This window comes from Apium graveolens, chromosome 8 (genome assembly GCF_009905375.1).
Source record: "Apium graveolens cultivar Ventura chromosome 8, ASM990537v1, whole genome shotgun sequence".
In the NCBI taxonomy this organism is placed as follows: Eukaryota; Viridiplantae; Streptophyta; class Magnoliopsida; order Apiales; family Apiaceae; genus Apium; species Apium graveolens.
In genome coordinates this window covers 206360205-206383087 of record NC_133654.1, presented here as the reverse complement: position 1 = coordinate 206383087, position 22883 = coordinate 206360205, and the positions used below count along the sequence as shown (strand labels likewise).

At 39.5% G+C, this 22883-nt stretch overlaps 1 non-coding gene across 1 annotated transcript; it reads left to right on the top strand.

The window, feature by feature from the left end:
- Positions 1-6227: 6227 nt before the first annotated feature.
- Positions 6228-6334, top strand: LOC141682370 (small nucleolar RNA R71). The gene has a single exon (XR_012559771.1). It is a non-coding gene; the product is annotated as a small nucleolar RNA R71 (small nucleolar RNA).
- The last annotated feature ends 16549 nt before the right edge of the window (positions 6335-22883 follow it).

Genomic DNA, 22883 nt, shown 5'->3' with positions numbered 1-22883 from the left:
ATAATTGATTCTCAAAAGTAGAATGTCTGATCTACAGATAGATCTACCTCTGCAGCTATAGCAGCTACGATCTCAACGGGAAGGCGCAGGGCGCTTCCCACGCTCTTGCGCTGGGTCTGCTTGAGCCTGGCCATCTTTCCTAACTGTTGTTGTGTGATGAAGAAATGAAGCAAGAGTGAGCATTACAGCTCACAAGATAATATATAGTGCAATCAATAATACAAGTATCTAAATAGATAACTTACTGAAAACCTTTATCAAGTGTAAGATAATTGCTTACTGGATATAAGCTTAAAGGAAGATGAAGTTACCAAATACTTCACTATACTTATATCATTTTAGAAAACCACTTGAACTACCACTGTTCAAATTATAATCAGTTTTCAACAGTTCATCACATAGATGAAACTACAAGACAAGATTTGAATAGATTAAATCTTTGAAGTATTATTGAAGGAAATGAAGTTATGATATACTTCATTAAGTTCCGATATATATATCCACATATACATCTTCTTTATACATTTCCTGAAAACCTCTGTCATGAAAAGTATGGACAGAGTTTGTAACATCCAATAAATTTTTGGAAGGAAAAAGAATTGTGGCATAAACCCGATATCTTGCTGATCAGGCAAAGATACCAATAAGTAACCTTTTCTACTAGTAGATGGATGAATTCCCCACTGGTCATCACCCTGGTCGCAATAGGACCTTATGCTGGACTGCCACTCAGCCACTTACGTATTTGATGGACTCCCACTGAGCCACTTACACTATCATGGACGCCCACTGAGCCCATGTTGCTTATGCCGACTCGATAGATGGACTTACTTCCCGAACGTTGGGTAAGTAATCAATTAATTTACCAAAACAGCAACTTTATTGCGAATATAAAATACACCATAGAGCCGGATCCCTCCGGTTTTGAGCGAGTATTTAAATCCCCTTTAAAAAGGAAGATCTTATATATATAAAAATGAGTTTTGGGATCCGCTCTAACTTTTAAAAATCATTTTAAAGACTCGAAAACACTTTAAAGAGTGTTTGGAGTAATGCTGATTTAATAAAGTAAATCAGTCCCAATATATTAGAAAATATCTGAATATTATTATTTAAATAATATTCCCATAAAGAATAATCTTTATACAAATAATTAAGGTAGAAGTTGTAAAACTTATACTTAAAGTGAGTATTAAATAACCAAAGATATACTTATACGAAAGTACTATCTTTATTTGAATAATCAAAGATAAGTTTGATTATCGACACCTTATTCTTTAATAAAATAAAGAATATATCTCAGCAAATAATCGGAGTCATAGATCCTCAAATGAATATTCAAATAATATTCATTAAATAATATAAACTGAGTCATAAGCCCTCGAATGAATATTCGTAATAATATTCATTAAATAAAATAACAGGAGTCATAAGTCCTCGAATGAATATTCAAGTAATATTCATTAAATAATATAAAGTTATCGAATAAATCTTATTCGATTAATAGTTTTTAAAACTGTTCATATATATATATATATATTATACTCGGGAGCCTCGCCTCCCGGTTTTAGAAAAAGTTCACCTTTTGCTCCCCTATACTAAGGGTATACGCAAATACCGCTTATCTCTAGCATATGTATTATGCAACTAATAAGCATTTGAACCAACAGATATATAATTCAAGAATATGAAACAGGCATGCGTATATACCATATCACATGCTACAATATATCGCAAGAATTTTCTAATAAGAAATATGCATTTATCACAAGATCATGCATATACACATATATATCACAACAACAGTTATACGGGTAGAAAATTTGCCTGAGCGACTGGGGGGTATTAATGGCTTGGGACGAGTCTGGTAACCTGTAAACAACCTATAAGTTGGAGTTAAACCAAAGTCACTTATAAATCTATACTTTAAACAATTTAGACTCTAACGCTCGCTTTGCGCTTAATGATTCTCTTAAGTCGCTCGCGTACCCTCGGCTCCACCATTTTTAATAAATTAACCATTACGAGTTTTAAGGCGATTCTTTCGCGGGTGTCTTACCAACTGCCTAACACACTTAACATAATTGTTTCATACACTAATTAACCCTTTTAGGTCTTTAACCTATGTTTCAAAGTAAGGCGAGGGGTAATGTTTCGTTCGCGAAACGTCGTTACTTAAAACGGCCGTAATATGAGCTATCTAAACATGGCAATGGTCAAAACCTAGCAGGGAGTTCTCGGGTCCTAATGTTATGAACAAAAGCAGTCTAAAGTAAATCGGACATTACGACCGCTATGTTTACGCGATTTCCCAATTTTATACCATTCCAATTCAACCACCAATCAATCCCAATTCATTCATACAACCAACATCCATCCAAAACACACTACAACAGTCCTAACACCTCAAGTTCTTCCGATTTATGTTATTCTCATCATGAATTTAAACTATACTTAATTCCTTTAACAAATCAACAAGATTCAATATTCATTTCACTACCACTCCAACCCAAACTCTAAACAAACAAGCTTCATGCTTCACATATACTATATCAATCATAACCATTCCTAAATACTCAAAACTAAAGCTAGGGTTTGGAGTTTATACCTTCTTGAAGCTTCTTAACACAACACAAGAGCTTTGAATGCCTAAAGAACCTTGATCCTTGCTTGTATAACCATAAACTTTCATAAAATTCAAAAAAACTAAAGTTATTTTTTTGAAAGTTACTATTCACCATCTTCTTCCTTGAATTATTGGAAGAGATTGTGAAGGAATTTGAAGCTTAAACTCATGGGATAGCTATATCTATGCATAAGGAGTAATAGATAATTAACTTACCAATTAAGGAAGCTTGGAACTTGAACTTTGAAAATCTTCTTCTTGAAATGGAGAAAAGGCCGAGAGCAAGGTTCTTGGTGAAGAGAAATAAAATTTTTGTTTTGATGAAATGATTTGTTTTGGCTTGGTGGATGTAGTTTTGTTTGGATTTTTGGTTAATTACCTTATTAACCTTGTCTTTGTGTGGTTATAAACCAACCACACCTCCTCCCTCCCTATGTCATGCTTACATCACCTTATTGTGTCATCATCTCTTACTTGCCCTCTCCTTATTGGTTGGATGACTTCATCATCCCTAACCTCCTTGATTAACTTCCTAATTGTTTGCCTAATGACCGCTGATCTGTTATACGGTTCGCTTAACTTTCGTTTTCGTTTATCGTTTAAGGATCATACCCGGGATCTTATTACTTGGGTTTCCTTAAACTTTCTCAATACATTATAATCTTTTTATGATCCTCTCTTATAATCCTTGAATTTAAATCCTTTTTATTCTGTTACCTTATACTCAATTCTTTCCGTATCTAGTGGATTTCCGGGAAAAATCAAAGTGTTCGGAATTGGATTCTGACGATCTTTACATACACTCATATACCATATAGAGTACTAATAAAATCTCAGAATATCCATAACAGAACCCCTACATAGTGTGGCATGAAAAGTTTTCTCATTCAGCAAAAACACTATTCATAAGGGTTACAAAAAGTTCAAAATTTTGGGGGTTATTACAGTCTCCCCTCCTTAAAAGGATTCCGTCCCGGAATCAAATAGAAAATAAATGGGAATACTTTTCTAGCATTGCGCTCTCTAGTTCCTAAGTTGATTCTTCCACATTATGATTCTGCCATAGCACTCTGACTAGCTTGATCACTGTTAGGGCGAAAACACATGCTAATATTCACGCAAGTATACGCGTTCGCAAGTAGTATAAGATATAAATCAGATTCGTTCCCAAAGAGACTGGTTTAGGTTAAGTTCAATTTATGCACCTATGCAACAATGTATGGTTATCGCTCAATGCTAAGACAAATAACAAATTGGGTTTTTATTAAACTAAGAGATTATACTAAATAACATTAACTAAGAGAATTGAGGTTAAATTAATATATATGATAAATATGGGATTCTAACTTCATTACTACTCCATTCAATAGCCTTATTGTTCTTAAACTTGGCATGTGATGGTGATGACACTAATCAGATAACACGAAACTGATAAACGCCAACTTTCGTTGCACGAGTACCATTCTACCAGACATCCACAAAAGAGATAGAAGCTGAATAGGCACCAATTATATTGAGACCCTATATGTCTATAGAATTTGACAACATAACGGTTTAAGCACAAGTTATCTATCTTGATTACATAGGGCAAATAAAACGGTTAGAGTTACCTACGAATCATGCATAACAAATACATGAACCTATGCTAGCATGGCAAGTTCTAAACCCCTATATTCACTGTCGCTTCAATAGAGATTAACACGTTATCTTATATGTTAGCTACGCACATAAGACGAATAAGCACAACCATACTAGGATATCAATCAATCACCACACACCAAGATATCGAAACAATTAACTATTGAAATCTATAAGTAAATCCGCTAGAATCCCATGACAACGATTAGCCCATAATCGAACTCATCGTCACCATGGGTTCCAATGAAAGCATGGTATAAAACAAGGTCTTAATAAACTAAATAATAATCAAAGTACGAATAAACGAGATCTAGGTTCAACAAGAACGAAAACAAGCATCCAAAGTTACAACTAATTCAAAGAATCACAAGTTGAAAACAAGATCTTCTTTTTCGGAGTTGTTTTGTGCTTCTAGGTCTTCTCCTTGGTATCCCAATCTTCCCGGATGATGAAAACCCTTTTTTTAAGTATATATATATGCCCCTAGTGGACCTGGACCCTTAAAATCGTCAAATTCTACTCAAAAAAAGCTTTTTCAGCGAAATTAGTGACCAGCCGCGCCCTGAGCGGCCGCTCAGCTCTCCTGAGCGGGCGCTCAGCTCTCTGAGCGGCGCTCAGCTACTGACTGGAAAAATATTCTGATGAATCTTGTTTTGACCATAACTTGAATTCTACTCGTCAAAATTAGGAGATTCAACTACCCATGCGAAGCTATTGAGATTCTCTACAACTTGACAATGGCCTTGGCTTCCAATTCTGATCACTTTTCATCATATTTCCTTTAAAAGCTCTTTTCTTCATTTAACTGATACCTGAAATGCAATAACACAAAAACACATCAAAATACCAACACCTTGAGTCCAAAACACCAATTTAAGCTTGTAATAAAGCGTTCCAAGTGGATATAAAATCCACTTATCAATCACTTTGTTCGGAAGAACCTGCTCCTTCTTATCTATAATCCTTACTGGCTTCTCCACGTAAGTCAGATCTGGTTGCATATCCACCTGCTCGTACTTCACTATGTGTCTGGCATCCCGATGATACTTCCTTAGCATTGACACATGGAACACATTATGAACTTGTTGCAAGTTAGGGGGTAAGGCTAGCTCGTACGCTAACTTTCCAATCCGTCTTAATATCTCAAAAGGTCCAATGTATCTTGGGCTTAGTTTTCCTTTCTTTCCAAATCTCATTAACCCCTTCCAAGGGGATACCTTCAGAAGTACTAGGAAGCATTCCGGGTGGCCGATTCAATAAGGCATTAGCAATTTGCCCTATTTGGTTCCCCAGAGTCTTGATGGAAATAGCCTGGCTTTGGCATATAATAGCCTGGTTTTTGCACATAAGCCGCAACTCCTCCAATTCAGATTTTTCATTCGAAGATAGACCTGCATCATGATTTTGTTGTTGAATTTAGAGTTGTTGTTTTGGTGCAATTTGTTGCTGAAAACCAGGAGGGTTGAATAGCTTATTTCCAAACTGCTGGAACGGCTGTTGCATCGCATTCTGATTGTTGCTCCAGCTGAAGTTAGGATGATTCCAGTTGTCAGGATGATAAGTGTCTGGAACTGGTTGCTGCGATCTCTGAAAGTTGCTCACAAACTGAGCTGAGTCACTAGATATAGCGCATTGTTCCGTCGCATGCGAACCTGCACACAACTCCTAAACACTAATTATCTGCCTAATACCATAGTTAGCCAGAGAATCGATCTTCATAGACAACACCATTAGTTGAGCAGTGATAGTCGTAGCTGTATCCACTTCAAGAACTCCTGCTACCTTGCCATGTGGATATCTCTGGGTTGGATACTGATATTCATTAGCAGCCATCAGTTCAATTAGATCATAAGCTTCCTTATAGCTCTTTGCCCATAATGCTCCGCCTGATGCTGCATCGAGCTTGGGTCTGGACTGTGCTCCCAACACATTATAAAAACAAGTGATGATCATCCAATCAGGAATTCCATGATGAGGACACTTCCTAAGCATCTCCTTATAGCGCTCCCAACCTTCACTTAGCGATTCTCCCGTTTGCTGCGCAAATTGAGTAATAGCGTTTCTGATTGCAGCTGTCTTCGCCATAGGGAAGAATTTAGTAAGGAATTTCTGAGCAAGATCCTCCCAAGTAGTAATCGAACCAGCTGGTAGAGAGTGTAACCAACTCTTAGCCTTATCCCTCAGAGAGAATGGGAACAGTCTCATCTTCACAGCATCTTCAGAAACACCATTGAACCTGAAGGTGTCGCAGATCTCTATGAAATCCCTAATGTGTGTATTGGGATCTTCCGTTGGAGAACCCCCAAACTGGATTGAATTCTGCACCCACTGAATTATGCCAGGCTTGATCTCAAAGGTATTAGCTGTGATAGCTGGCCGGACAATGCTAGATCGAATGTCATTGATCTTGGGTTGAGAAAAATCCATCAAATCTCTCGTTCGTGGTACTAGATCTCCCATTGTAATGAGTACCTGAAACACAAACAAGTAAACCGTGAAAGTAAAAGAATCCGGGTCACTGAACTTTAACAACCACTGATGACAAGCACATAAACTAAAAATTAACACCGAGTCCCCGGCAGCGGCGCCAAAAACTTGTTAGGGCGAAAACACACGCTAATATTCACGCAAGTATACGCGTTCGCAAGTAGTATAAGATATAAATCAGATTCGTTCCCACAGAGACTGGTTCTTCAACTTCCCGCAAGTATACGCGGGCGCTCAGCTCTACTGAGCGGGCGCTCAGCTACTGACTGGAAAAATATTCTGATGAATCTTGTTTTGACCATAACTTGAGTTCTACTCGTCAGAATTAGGCGATTCAACTGCCCACGCGAAGCTATTGAGATTCTCTACAACTTGAAAATGGGATTGGATTCCAATTCTGATCACTTTTCATCATATTTCCTTTAAAAGCTCTTTTCTTCATTTAACTGATACCTGAAATGCAATAACACAAAAACACATCAAAATACCAACAACTTGAGTCCAAAACACCAATTTAAGCTTGTAATAAAGTGTTCCAAGTGGATATAAAATCCACTTATCAATCACTTTGTTCGGAAGAACCTGCTCCTTCTTATCTATAATCCTTACTGGCTTCTCCACGTAAGTCAGATCTGGTTGCATATCCACCTGCTCGTACTTCACTATGTGTCTGGCATCCCGATGATACTTCCTTAGCATTGACACATGGAACACATTATGAACTTGTTGCAAGTTAGGGGGTAAGGCTAGCTCGTACGCTAACTTTCCAATCCGTCTTAATATCTCAAAAGGTCCAATGTATCTTGGGCTTAGTTTTCCTTTCTTTCCAAATCTCATTAACCCCTTCCAAGGGGATACCTTCAGAAGTACTAAGTCCCCTACTTCATATTCCTTGTCCTTTCGGGCTAGGTCTGCATATTTCTTCTGTCTGTCTTGGGCTGCTACAAGCCACCCTCTGATAAGATCCACTATGTCTTTGGTCCTTTGGACCACTTTGGGTCCGAGCATCTTCCGCTCCCCTACTTCATCCCAGTATAAGGGAGATCGACACCTTCTTCTGTACAGGGCCTCATAAGGCGGCATTCCGATGCTAGCATGAAAGCTATTGTTATAAGAAAACTCGATCAACGGCAAGTGATCATTCCAACTTCCTTTAAAGTCTATTGCACAGACTCTCAACATATCCTCTAGTGTCTGGATGGTCCTTTCACTCTGCCCATCCGTCTGGGGATGGTACGCGGTACTCATATTTAACTTGGTCCCCGCATATTCTTGAAAGCTCCTCCAAAATCTGGAGTTGAATCTGAGGTCTCGGTCTGAGACAATGGACGCTGGGACTCCATGTCGCGTCACTATTTCCTTAAGGTAAATGTCCACCAGTCTATCGACTGTGTATCTTTCATTGATAGGAATGAAGTGAGCTGACTTTGTCAGTCGGTCTATAATTACCCATATGGCGTCATGATTGGCTTTCGTCCTTGGCAAGCCTACAACAAAATCCATCGCTATCTGTTCCCATTTCCACTCGGGAATCTTCAGGGGTCGTAAAAGTCCACTGGGTCTCTGGTGCTCTGCCTTTACTCTTTGGCAAGTTAAACATTTGCTTACCCATTCTGCTACATCCCTCTTCATGTTGGGCCACCAATAATACTCCTTCAAATCCCTATACATCTTGGTGCTTCCCCGGTGAATGGAATACCTTGAACTATGGCTTTCATCCAAAATCTGATCTTTAAGCTCTTGAACGTTCGGAACCCAAATCCGGTAGGAGTACCTCATTATCCCTTTATCATCTTTCTCAGTATGGATCTCCTCTCCAGTCATTGACTCTCTGCCTTCATTAATTATTTTCTCTTGGCACAATCTGATCTTTTCCAATAACTCTGGCTGCATTGAGATCTCAAAAAGCTTTTCAGTTCCGGTTCCGGTTACCTTTACTTCTATTTCCATTCTTTCGAAATCCCTGATTAATTCCTCCGAAGTCATTATCATTCTGAGCCTTTCCTTCCTACTGAGGGCGTCAGCCACCACATTGGCTTTCCCCGGGTGATAGAGAATCTCACAATCATTGTCCTTGATTAGCTATAACCATCTCCTTTGGCACATGTTGAGCTCTTTCTGTGTAAATATGTACTTGAGGCTCTTATGGTCTGTGAAAATCTCGCACCTCTCTCCATACAAGTAGTGCCTCCAAATTTTTAAGGAAAAAACTATTGCCGCGAGCTCAAGGTCATGAGTAGGATATCTAATCTCGTATTCCTTCAGTTGTCTCGATGCATACGCAATCACTTTACCGTGCTACATAAGCACACACCCTAATCCTTTGTGCGACGCGTCACTATATATCACAAAATCTCCTTTTCCGTCTGGCAATGCCAACACCGAGGCCGTTACCAACCTTTTCTTTAATTCCTGAAAACTGTTCTCGCATTTCTCCGTCCATTCAAACTTCTCTGTCTTACGAGTAAGTCGTGTCAAAGGGGCTGCGATCTTCGCAAAGTCATGCACAAATCTACGATAGTAGCCGGCCAATCCTATAAAACTCCTTACCTCTGTGGGTGTGGTTGGCCTTTCCCAATTCGAGACCGCCTCTATCTTCGAGGGGTCGACCAATACTCCTTCCTTATTGATCACATGTCCTAAAAACTGTACTTCCTTCTGCCAGAATTCACACTTTGAGAATTTGGCAAACAACTGTTCCTCTCTGAGTATCCCTAGAGCTATCCTCAAATGCTCTGCATGTTCTGACTCGGTCCTCGAGTAGATTAAAATATCATCGATAAAAACTATCACACACTTGTCCAAGTACTTCTTAAATACTCTGTTCATTAAGTCCATGAAAGCCGCTGGGGCATTGGTTAATCCAAAGGACATTACCAAGAACTCATAATGCCCATACCTGGTACGGAACGCTGTCTTGGGAATATCTTCGGGTTTAATCTTTAGTTGGTGATATCCAGTTCTCAGGTCAATCTTGGAAAAATATACAGCATCCTTTAGCTGGTCGAACAGATCGTCTATTCTAGGTAACGGGTACCTGTTCTTTACGGTTAGCTTGTTCAACTCTCGATAGTCGATGCACAGCCTCATGCTCCCATCTTTCTTCTTAACAAATAAAACTGGTGCTCCCCACAGAGACACACTGGGTCTTATCATACCCTTATCCAAGAGTTCCTGCAATTGGGTAGCTAATTCCTTCATTTCTAACGGGGCTAACCGGTAAGGTGCTTTTGAAACTGGCGCCGTCCCTGGGGCCAACTCAATAGCAAATTCAATCACTCTATCGGGTGGTAATCCCGGAAGGTCTTGTGGAAATACATCTTCAAATTCATTGACTACTGGAATATCTTGTAAGTTGGGCACCTCCTTTTGCGTGTCTACCACATAGGCTAGGTAAGCCTCGTTTCCTTTTCGTAGCATCCTTTTGGCCTGGGCCATAGTCAAAAATTTCTGTGTCTTCCTCTTCCCTCTAAATATTACTTCTTTCTTTCCTGGGATATTTAACTTAACTTTCTTCCCCTTACAGTCTATCTGAGCATCATTGCTAGATAGCCAGTCCATTCCCAAAATTACATCAAACTCCCCTAATTTAAAAGAAATCAGATCAACACTAAAAGATTGCTCCCCTATGCCTAACTCACAGGCGGGGTGAATCTGGTTAACAGGAATAATTTCATGATTGGCTATTTCTACTTGTAAGGGTCCTATCAAGGGTTCAGCATTAAGTCTTAACTTACGCGCAAGGTCCTTTGATATAAAAGATTTAGTTGCTCCCGAATCAAATAAAACATTTGCACTGACTGAATTTAGAGAAAGGGTACCTGCTATCACATCTGAGTCTTTCATAGCATCCTGGACTGTCATGTTGAAAGTCCTCGCAGTAAGTGGCTTATTGGAGGTAGCCCTGCTGGCTCCTGAAGCTGCTGGTTTGTTCATTGGGAATTCCCTCTTCCAATGACCCGGGCGTCCACACTGATGACAAGTGGTGGTTGGAATGACGGCAGGGGTTGATGAAGGGCACTTAGTTGAATAGTGACCTTCCCGACCGCACTTAAAGCAGGTTACTGGCTTTCCTTTACACTCCCCAGTGTGCATCCTTCCACAAGTGTTACAGGCTGGCAATGGGGGTCGAGACTGGTTGGAATAGGACATTCTTGACTTCTGGCCGCTCTGGCTCACACTCACGCTAATTGGCCACTTTAACCCAGTGTTCTTTCCCGGTAGGGACACTGCTCCTCGATTAAATCTAGTTGGGAAGCTCCTTCCTGCGGAATCTCCTCCCATGCTCATACTTTTCCTCTTTATTCCCTTCTTTTCTCTTTCCTTCTGCATCTGTTCACTTCCGGCTTCTACAATTGTTGCCTTTTACACCAAAGTGGCATAATCCGTAAGCTCAAGGATTGCCACCCTATTCTGAATCCACGATTTCAGTCCCTGCTAAAACCTCCTAGCTTTCTTTTCCTCGGTGCTCACAAACTCCGGCACAAACCTTGATAACTCAGTAAATTTTGCTTCGTACTCTGCTACAGATAAGTTATTCTGCTTTAGCTCCAGGAACTTGAGCTCCATCTGGTTTTCCATAAATCTCGGGAAATACTTCCCCAGAAACAACTGACTGAATCTCTCCCAGGTTATGATAGCATCTGTCTCCATGTTTTTCTTGGCCTCCCACCAGTAGTTGGCCTCTCCATTCAGAAGGTAGGTAGCAAATGCAGTCTTCTGTGCCTCATCGGTACTCAAAATCTCAAAGGATTTCTCCATTTCCTTTAACCATGCCCTTGCCTCAACTGGGTCGGCTGATCCGTGGAACTCAGGGGGCTTAAGGGACTTAAAAGCCCTGAAAGAGTTTGCCACAACATTGGTATTTCCTTAAGGGGGTGGCTTGGGTTGACGTTCCAAGTTCTGTCTTAGTAGTTGCATGAACTGGCCCATGGGATCCATGCCTGGGTTTGGTATTGGTTGCTCAACCTCAGTTTCTCCTTCCTCAGACTCTATCTCAAATCCCTCAACATCATGTCTCCTCTTCCTCTTCATACAGGGAGTCATCCTGTTCAACATAATCCTCATCTTCCTCTTCACTGCGTTCGTGGTTCCTATCGTCCTGGTTATGGCTTCCCTGGTCCTCAAATCCAGGGTTCGCTCTAGTTCCAATCTTTCTTGGCGGCATGATACTGATAAAAAAAATTATTAGGAAGAATCAACGTTAGGTCACAATCATACTCAATATTGTGCCTTGCACAGCTCTATAATGGGGAGAATGTATCTCGCAATTCTAATATTTTATGACAGTTCTAATAAGAAGTGCAGTAATAATAATGATAAAAACAGTGATATCATCACTAAGGAACTGAACTGAAAGGAAACCAATATATACATGATGCGAGAAATACATAGTCTGATCTGGTCAAAAGTACAACAGTGCTACAGCCATCTGTCCCAAAAGTGATACACAATAGTCTATCTGTCTAGTCAGAAAAAGGGATGCTATATACAAGTCAACTATCCCAGAAAATTGGCTCTTACTAAGGCCTCGACTAACTAGACAACTAGACTATCCCATCGTCAATCCTGAATCACACCCCTGAGCGGGTCAACTCCCATACCCTTTCCATCGCACGACAGAAGATATAGTCGGCCTGCCGCCTGGAGATCCTACCATGCCTGTCCCCCTGGAGCGATCTGAGTCTCGCTCGGGACATGAGCTCTATCCCCGTCAGCTCCCTCCTCAAGGATCGGGGTATAGTAGCCCTGGTCTCATAAGCTCGGGTACGCCTACCCGCCCTCTCCGCATCCAACTCCCTCTTGGCCTCATCCAGACGGGCCTCAGCAACAGCCACTCGGGTCCTCAGTACATCCTGAACATAGCCGTGGGCTAACAAAGACTACATGTGGGCAGGGTCGAGAGGTGGTGAATCCGGAGCCGCTGGGGGTGCCTCCTCGATCTGCCTAGGCTCGGAAGTATGGGTCTCTGAGCTGTCATCATAGGTGCTCCAGGATGGTAGTGGAGGGGTAGGGGCTCTGACCACAGGGAGTGTGGGTAAAGGGGTACCAGTGTACACTACCATAGGTCCAACACGCTCCTCAGCTACTGGGACCTCATCCGGGTCCTCCTCATCTGAAATAGTAATGACCTCTGTCTCTTACTCCTCTGAGGGGTCCTCCTCATCCTCCTCCATCTCAGGTTCCTCCTGATCCTCGACATCTAGCAGTGCCTCATCATGCTCACGCTCGAACATCACAGGGTCCTCTATCTCATGCGCCTACACATTAAACGAGCTAAGTTACTATCATGATACTTATAAGGGTTCCCGTAAGGGTTTTAACTGTCAGCGCTACTTTAAGTAGTCCGACCATGAACTTGGCAAGAGTTCTTATTATCTTTGTGAGTTTATTATTATATCGTAGCATCATCTCTGAGGTTTATAACGCTTAGCTCTGATACCATTTCTGTAACACCCCCAGATCTGGGGTCAGGGATCCGGGTCGTCACGGTCTTTCTTTCCACAATTATCACTTAACTTAATTAATAATAAACAACCTCATGCTGTGACCCCACACTAGCACACACCACAACACGTCATAGTCTCAGAGATGAAATTGAAATAAGTACAAGTCCTTGAATCCACAATTAAAAGTTATTACAACCCAAAATGATTACTTGATAAGTTTACAGTTAATTGCCATTATCTGCCACAAGTTATAATTATACATAATTGATTCTCAAAAGTAGAATGTCTGATCTACAAATAGATCTACCTCTGCAGCTATAGCAGCTACGATCTCAACGGGAAGGCGCGGGGCGCTTCCCACGCTCTTGCGCTGGGTCTGCTTGAGCCTGGCCATCTTTCCTAACTGTTGTTGTGTGATGAAGAAATGAAGCAAGAGTGAGCATTACAGATCACAAGATAATATATAGTGCAATCAATAATGCAAGTATCTAAATAGATAACTTACTGAAAACCTTTATCAAGTGTAAGATAATTGCTTACTGGATATAAGCTTAAAGGAAGATGAAGTTACCAAATACTTCACTATACTCATTTTAGAAAACCACTTGAACTACCACTGTTCAAATTATAATCAGTTTTCAACAGTTCATCACATAGATGAAACTACAAGACAAGATTTGAATAGATTAAATCTTTGAAGTATTATTGAAGGAAATGAAGTTATGATATACTTCATTAAGTTCCGATATATATATCCACATATACATCTTCTTTATACATTTCCTGAAAAACTCTGTCATGAAAAGTATGGACAGAGTTTGTAACATCCAATAAATTTTTGGAAGGAAAAAGAATTGTGGCATAAACCCGATATCTTGCTGATCAGGCAAAGATACCAATAAGTAACCTTTTCTACTAGTAGATGGACGAATTCCCCACTGGTCATCACCCTGGTCGCAATAGGACCTTATGCTGGACTGCCACTCAGCCACTTACGCATTTGATGGACTCCCACTGAGCCACTTACACTATCATGGACGCCCACTGAGCCCATGTTGCTTATGCCGACTCGATAGATGGACTTACTTCCCGAACGTTGGGTAAGTAATCAATTCATTTACCAAAACCGCAACCTTGTTGCGAATATAAAATACACCACAGAGCCGGATCCCTCTGGTTTTGAGCGAGTATTTAAATCCCCTTTAAAAAGGAAGATCTTAAATATATAAAAAATTGAGTTTTGGGATCCGCTCTAACTTTTGAAAATCATTTTAAGGACTCGAAAACACTTTAAAGAGTGTTTGGAGTAATGCTGATTTAATAAAGTAAATCAGTCCCAATATATTAGAAAATATCTGAATATTATTATTTAAATAATATTCCCATAAAGAATAATCTTTATACAAATAATTGAGGTAGAAGTTGTAAAACTTGTACTTAAAGTGAGTATTAAATAACCAAAGATATACTTATACGAAAGTACTATCTTTATTTTAATAATCAAAGATAAGTTTGATTATCGACACCTTATTCTTTAATAAAATAAAGAATATATCTCAGCAAATAATCGGAGTCATAGATCTTCAAATGAATATTCAAATAATATTCATTAAATAATATAAACTGAGTCAAAAGCCCTCGAATGAATATTCGTAATAATATTTGTCACGCCCCCAACTTAAGCAGCAAATTAAATATAACTATAACAACATTTTAAAAAGAAGTATACACAACCAACTCCAAGATCTTACAGTTTAGGGTTTGGAACAGCCCAACACTACCATCTATTACAACTGATTTTAAATAGCGAGTCCTCACACAAAACTACTATCTCTTATTCTACCTGAGCTCGAACATAAGCATCAGCATCACAGGTCTTACGGGCAGTCTACCTGAATCTAACCATAGCTGCTAGCTGTAATAACAGGGTAAAGCAAGGAGTGAGCCAAATGCTCAACAAGTGCTAACCGTACGATAAAAAACATAATTCGAGATAATACATTAAAGAATGACAATGGAAAGACATAACCAATGATAACGAGGGATAAAACTATGGGTGATGGCATCATTTTTGCTTGTGTCAAAACAATTTCAAAATCATGTCTTAATCAAAATCATTTTATGACGCTACGGATTACAGCCGGTGATCAGCCGCGAAGTAATCCCGAACCTCGCTGGGTTTTAAAACATTAATGGGAATCCCTAGGCAACTTTTAAGCCTAATATAAGTGTGGAAAGGACTCGCGTCTCAGTCCAACTCCACCATTCAAAGAAAACATTTATCCCCCTTTGGGACTGAAAAACCCACATTTTATTTATTTCAAAAACTGATGCCGAATTATAACAAAATCTCTTTTATAGTAAATATTTTTATCAAGGGATTATAGATCAACTCGAAACACGGGAAATATGGTAGGGCCATGATTCACAAAACTATGCTCTATTAAAGTAACTGAATGGTTTTCATATATCAAAGATTTAGACAAGGGGATTTAGTGAGGCTATTGGATATTATAAAAGGGTAATGCCAAGTTGGGCTTTAAGCAATGGTTTCTCATCAAGGTTCAAGTGCTGGATCATCAAGAATGTAAGCTTCATGAATACTAAGGGTGTTAAGGTATGCATAAATGATCTTTAGCTCAGGTTATATATATCAGAATTGTCAAGCTTTAGGATAAGAAAGAGGGTATCAATCAATGAGGAATCACGTTGGTAAGTATCTGACTATCAGAGTTCAAGGTAAGGTTCTATAGGGGTTCAAGTATCAGGATGATATATTAATACTTAGGAATCATTAGCATGTTAATCAAGAGGATCAATCAAGTATTATAACAACTCTTCATTTTATCATGGCATTCAACTATCATGAAAAGACTTTTGAACTACTTGCAATACGTACTCGAGGGTTCATGGCATCTCTATATAACTCAAAGATAAACAAAAGATACGCTTGATTTAAATATATCAAAATGACTCAGGATAATTGCATCGATATATATGAACTATTTACAGTGAATTCCAAAGACAGGTTGGTCTGGTCTGACTGGTAGGAGCAACAACTGGAGCTTCACTGGCCCTTTATGGCAAGTTTTCCCTCGACTCGAGATCTTACAATAATAATAATAATCCTCATTATAATATATTCTCACCAACTTAACCTATTTACAACCCGAAATTTAACACGGATGGCACTTAGGCCTATATGCACTTAATTTTATATTCACTTTTAAATTACAAATGTTCACACATAGCCACATAATCACATATCATATATTAATACCAAATAACACCATATATATACCATAATGCAACACTAGGCTTGGATGATCTCGACTCACAACTTAAGTCACTTGGTCGCTAAACTAGACAAAGTCTTCAAATTTTGGCTTCCTAACTCGATGTGCCTTTACTAAAATATCCAAAACCTATTGACCCTCACTTGTGCCTTTTGCTCTACTGACCTTATACTATCTTACAACTATGGTGGTCGACCTAATACTCACTCCTAAGTTTTCTAAGACTGTGTGATAAGTGAAAGTGCTCACTGGTACAAATTTCAGAATGACAACTATAGTTTCTTGAGTGTATTAGACACTCTTGAGCTATGAGTTTTCCTTCAAAACTTTTACACAAGACTCTCCTGACCTAAGGGCATCTCACAAACTTGATATGGCTCAAGGGCCTGGCTTGGGCCTTCTTGGGCCTAAGCTAAAAGGCCAAGGTTCCCCTGTTTATCTGGGCAGAAAATGCCCTCACTTGAACTAACTTCTGACACATGGTTCTAACTCATATCCTATGAACTATGGTTGGAAAAACTTCTCTGACACTCTCTCTAACTAAGGCCCAACAGGGCCTAATGAGGGCCTACCCATGACATGGTCAAATCTCCCTATTTCTGAGTTGCAACAAAACTGTCCCCTGCTGGACAGTTTTTGTTATTCTACTTGTGCACCTAACAAAATGACATGCAAACCTCCAACCAACACCTAAAACCTTTTATATACTCCCAATACTAACTTCTGGTGGCTTGGGCCTCAAATTGTACATCAATGACATGGTCAAAACTCACTCTAAACCTCAGAGTTCTAAACTGATTTTCTGCAGAAACTATAACTCTCCTTTCTCCAAGGTTTTGACTTGACAAACTCAACTACCAACAACTCAATACTCAAACCAAGACTTAAACATGGTAATCTACCGGACTAACTCTCTTATTCTCAAAATAACCTTGGGTGAGATCATCCTTACCTAAGGTACAATTATGGCAAAACAAAAGAAACTACACTTCACAACTCACAAATCTTCATGCTTTTGAAACAACAAGATATGCATTTTTATAAAAGATAACCACGAATTATTACCATGCAACAAGAAGCATAAATCAATATTAACACATTATTCCTACTGAAATTAAGGCTCACTAACAATATCTTTCCAAATGATCAAAATCTTATAACATTCTAAGAGAAATCCACATGCATGCATGCCTTCGGGTTTTGCAAACCAAAACACATATTTTCTACATATATTCTATCATAAATTTGACATACAAGCCTAGCATAAGCTATACCTAGATGATCACTTAGCATGCAAAGAGTTTTATCAAAATTTTACCATAAAATTCAAGTCATTATCACATAAACATGCAAAAAATCGAATTAAGCAACAAGAATAGTCTTAAGGACCATTCATTCGGCTCCCATATGGTCATGGCCGAATGAAACGGAAGATAATGGCCATTTAATCATCAAGAGTTTCCCCTCAAGACTTGGCACTTCTCCATTCCTTGTAGTCCTCTCAAAAACAACCTTACATCCATAAGAATCAAGATTGTACTTTGAATTCTAACTAAAACCTTTACATGCAACCTTTAAACTTAAACTTTCTACTCAAAACCCTTTGAAATATGAGTGATCATGGTATGGGAAGTAACATTTACTTGTATAGAGAGTGGAAGCTTGGTTGAGAATTGACGAAAGAAAATGGGGAGGGGGTTTCGGATAAAAGCCGAGAGTGAAGGGGGAGGAGGGCCGAGAGTGAGAGAGGGAGGAGGGAGGGAGGAGAAAGTGTAGTGGTGAGTGGAGTGAATGATCATGTCTTTGCTTGTTTTATGGTTTTTGTGTTGCCAAAAGTGAGTGGAATTAAGAATTGACATGATTAGCCTTCCACTTGAACTTGGTTCAATTTGCATGCAAGGGTAAAGTAGGTATTTGGCTTAGGAAATAAGAGTTAGTGGGGTGGTTATTGACTCTTTAGCCCTTTTGGATTGAATAGAAGGGATTTGCATGCAAGGATAACTATGTAATTTGCTAATTATAACAACTAACATTTATAAAGATTTATTTTTATAAAATAAAACACAAGTTCAAAAATTATAAAATTTATACCATAAAATAACTTGGATTTTTAGAGACTTTATAAAATCATTTTCAAAATTTGTGAACAAAATACCTTTTAAAAGAAAATTTTTCCAAGGCTTAGAATATTCCTTATAAATCAAAAAAATAAAGCAATTAAATAAACTCTTGCTTTGAAAAATCATATATGACATAATGAAAATTTAAGACGTAGAAATTCTCATTCACACAAGTATACAATAGTTGAATATATTTGCATTCGGTTTTATAATTACACCAAATTCACAATTAATATTACACAAAAATGCCGGTTGTAACATCCTCTCCCCCTTAAGGGATTCTGTCCTCAGAATCTAAGAGAACAGATGAGGATACCGGGAACACATATCAGACTCTAACTCCCAAGTCGATTCTTCGACCTTAGGGTTCCTCCAAAGTACTTTCACTAACTTTACCGACTTATTCATAAGTCTCTTTACTTGCCAGTCGAGTATTTTGACAGGTTGCTCCACAAATGACAGGTCTGCCTGAATTTCTACAGGTTCATATTCTATCACATGGCTAGCGTCAGGATTGTACTTCTTAAGCAACAACACATGGAACACATTATGCACATGCTGATACTGAGGTGGTAAGGCCAACTCATAGGCCACCTTTCCCACTTGACTCAATATTTCAAAAGGACCTATGTATCTAGGTGCTAACTTCCCTTTCTTGCCAAATCTAAACAACCCTTTTCTAGGTGACACCTTCAGCAACACAGCTTCACCAACTTGGTATCGAACATCCTTACGTGCTGGATCCACATACTTCCTCTGTCTATCTTGAGCAGCAAGCAACCTTTTCTGAATTAACTTGACTGAATCATGCAACTGTTGTACCAATTCCGAGCCGAGAATTCTTCCTTCTCCTACTTCATCCCAACTTGTTGGTGATCTACATTTTCGCCCGTACAAAGCTTCGTATGGTGGCATGCCGATACTGGAATGATAGCTGTTATTGTAAGAGAATTCAATCAACGGCAAGTGATCGTCCCAACTTCCTGCAAAATTGATTGCACAACTGCGCAACATGTCTTCGATTGTTTGAATTGTCCTTTTGCTCTGACCATCAGTCTGCGGGTGGTATGTCGTGCTCATATTCAACTTCGTGCCAAGACATTCCTGAAATTGCTTCCAGAATCTCGAGTTAAATCGGGGATCTCTGTCTGAAACTATTGATACGGGTACTCCATGCCTCAGTACGATTTTGCGCACATACAGATGAACCAACTTGTCCAGTGATGACTTCTAGTTAATTGGAAGGAAATGCGCTGACTTCGTAAGGCGATCAACTATAACCCATATTGCGTCATGCCCGGATTTTGTTCGCGATAGTCCCACTATAAAGTCCATAGCAATATTTTCCCACTTTCATTCTGGAATCTTCAGGGGCTGAATTAATCCGCTCGGTCGTTGATGTTCTGCCTTCACTTTCTGACAAGTATAACACTTCGCAACCCATTCGGCCACGTCTCGCTTCATATTTGGCCACCAAAAGTTCTTCTTTAAGTCTCGATACATCTTAGTACTTCCCGGGTGGATTGAAAATTTCGAATTGTAGGCTTCATGGAGGATCTCATTCTTTAATTCAGGTACATGAGGAATCCAAATTCTGGAAGAAAACCTTAGTATCCCTTGCTCATCCCTTTGAGTATTAATCTCCTCTCCAGATAACTGATTCTTCTCTTTCTCCATTACTTCTTCTTGACACTTCTTTATCTTTTCCACTAGTGTTGGCTGAAAGGTCATTGCACGACAAACTTCCTCAACTTTTCTGCAAGCACAAAGTTCCAGTTCAAATCTCTCGATTTCTTCAGATAACTCTTTTGATGTTATCATCATATTCAGTCTCTCCTTCCTACTCAGAGCATCGACCACAACATTCTCCTTTCCAGGATGGTAATTTATCGAGCAGTCATAGTCCTTGATCAATTCCAGCCATCTCCTCTGCCTCATATTGAGATCCTTCTGAGTGAAAATGTACTTTAAACTCTTGTGATCCGTGTATATTTCACACTTCTCTCCGTAGAGGTAATGTCTCCAAATTTTAAAAGCGAACACTATGGCGGCTAGTTCCAAGTCATGCGTCGGGTACTTTAACTCATGCGGTTTCAACTGTCTTGACGCATATGCGATCACTTTACTGTGTTGCATCAACACACAACCCAAACCCTTATGTGAAGCGTCGCTGAATATTATAAAGTTCCCTTGATCGTCTGGAAGTACTAACACCGGAGCTGTTACCAATTTCTGCTTCAACTCTTGAAAGCTATCCTCACATTCTGCACTCCATTCAAACTTTTGATTCTTTCTGGTTAACTTAGTCAATGGCGTGGTAATTTTCGAGAAATCCTTGATGAACCTTCTATAGTATCCGGCCAATCCTAGAAAACTTCGCACTTCCGTAGGAGTCTTTGGCGTTTCCCAACTCATAACGGCCTCAATCTTTGCCGGATCCACTTTAACTCCTTCATTTCCAATGACATGCCCCAAAAATTGAACTTCCCTTAACCAAAACTCACATTTGGTAAACTTGGCATACAACTTTTCTTGACGAAGTATCTCTAATGCTATCCAGAGGTGCTGCTTATATTCTTCTTCCGACTTAGAATAAATAAGGATGTCATCAATGAATACCACGGAAAACTTGTCCAAATACTTCTTAAATATTCGATTCATCAGATCCATAAATGCGGCCGGAGCATTGGTCAATCCAAACAGAATTACTAAGAATTTATAATGCCCATATCTGGTCCTGAATACGTTCTTGGGAATATCTTCTTCTTTGATCTTTAATTGATGGTATCCCGATCTCAAATCAATCTTTGAAAAGCATTTTTCTCCCTTCAACTGGTCAAAAAGGTCATTTATTCTTGGTAGCGGGTAGCGGTTCTTGATCGTTACCTTATTCAACTCCCGATAGTCTATGCATAATCGCATGCTCCCATCTTTCTTCTTTACAAACAGAACAGGTGCTCCCCATGGCGACGTACTTGGTCGTATCACTCCCTTATCCAACAATTCTTGTAGTTGGCTCGCCAACTCTTTCATTTCTGCTGGTGCCATCCTATATGGGGCCTTTGAAACTGGTTCCGATCCTGGAGCAAGGTTGATCTCGAACTCGATTTGTCGATCTAGTGGTAAGCCTGGTAGTTCGTCGGGAAACACATCGGGAAACTCGTTAACTACAGGGATATCTTCTATGTTGGGGTTGCCCTTTTCTGAATCCACTACATATGCTAGGAACGACTCACAACCTTTTCTAAGTAGCTTCTTAGCCTAAACGATTGTGAGAAATAGTTGTTCTTTCCTCTGCCCCTTAAATACTACCTTCTCTTCACTCTTCGCCTTTAAATACACTTTCTTGGTCTTACAATTAATCTGAGCGTTATTTTCTCCTAACCAATCCATGCCTAAAATTATATCAAACTCTCCCAACTTGAAGAGTATCAAGTCGGCTGATAACTTATACCCCGAAATATCAATCTCACACTTCGGACAGAATTGATTCACAGGAATCTTCTCTTGGTTCGCAATTACCATATTTACTAACTCACTCATAATCATTTTATCACATTGAAGCTTATCAACAAAAGATTCTGATATGAAAGATCTTGTTGCTCCCGAATCAATCAATACTTTAGCTTTGACATTATTGAGTAAAAGTGTACCTGCTATCACCTCCGAATTCTGAACAGCATTCTTCATCTTCAGATCAAATGTCCTTGATATTGCTTGCGGGGTTGGTGTAGGTGGTGGAGGTAATGCCAATACCTCAGCTGGCACGCTTGCACTGGTACTTGCCACGTTCATTAAAGCTTTGACTGGTCTGGTTGCCTTGCACTCCCTAGCTATGTGTCCAGTCTTCCCACACTTGTAACACGTAACTTCTGGCTTTGGCATCTTGTACTCATTTGCCAAATGTCCCTTCTGATTGCACCTATAACATGTCATGCTCAACTTATTACATAATCCAGGGTGCCTTCTTCCATAGTGCTTGCATTCCGGTCTCTGGAACCTGTTTTTTCCAACTTGCCCTTGGCTTGCCTGATTGTTCCCCTTCGATTCTTGCCTTTTACCCAAATTTCCTTTCTTTTGAAAATTTCCGCCCTTCTGGAATCCGATCCTCTTTACATTCCGATCTTGTGAACTTCCTGTTTCAGACTTTTCTCCATAAAATGGAACCTTCCTCTTCTTGTTATCCCTTTCTTTCCTTGACTGCGTCCCATTATTCTCAATCAGAGCAGCTTTCTGTACTACTCCCGCGTAAGTTTCAAGCTCAAAC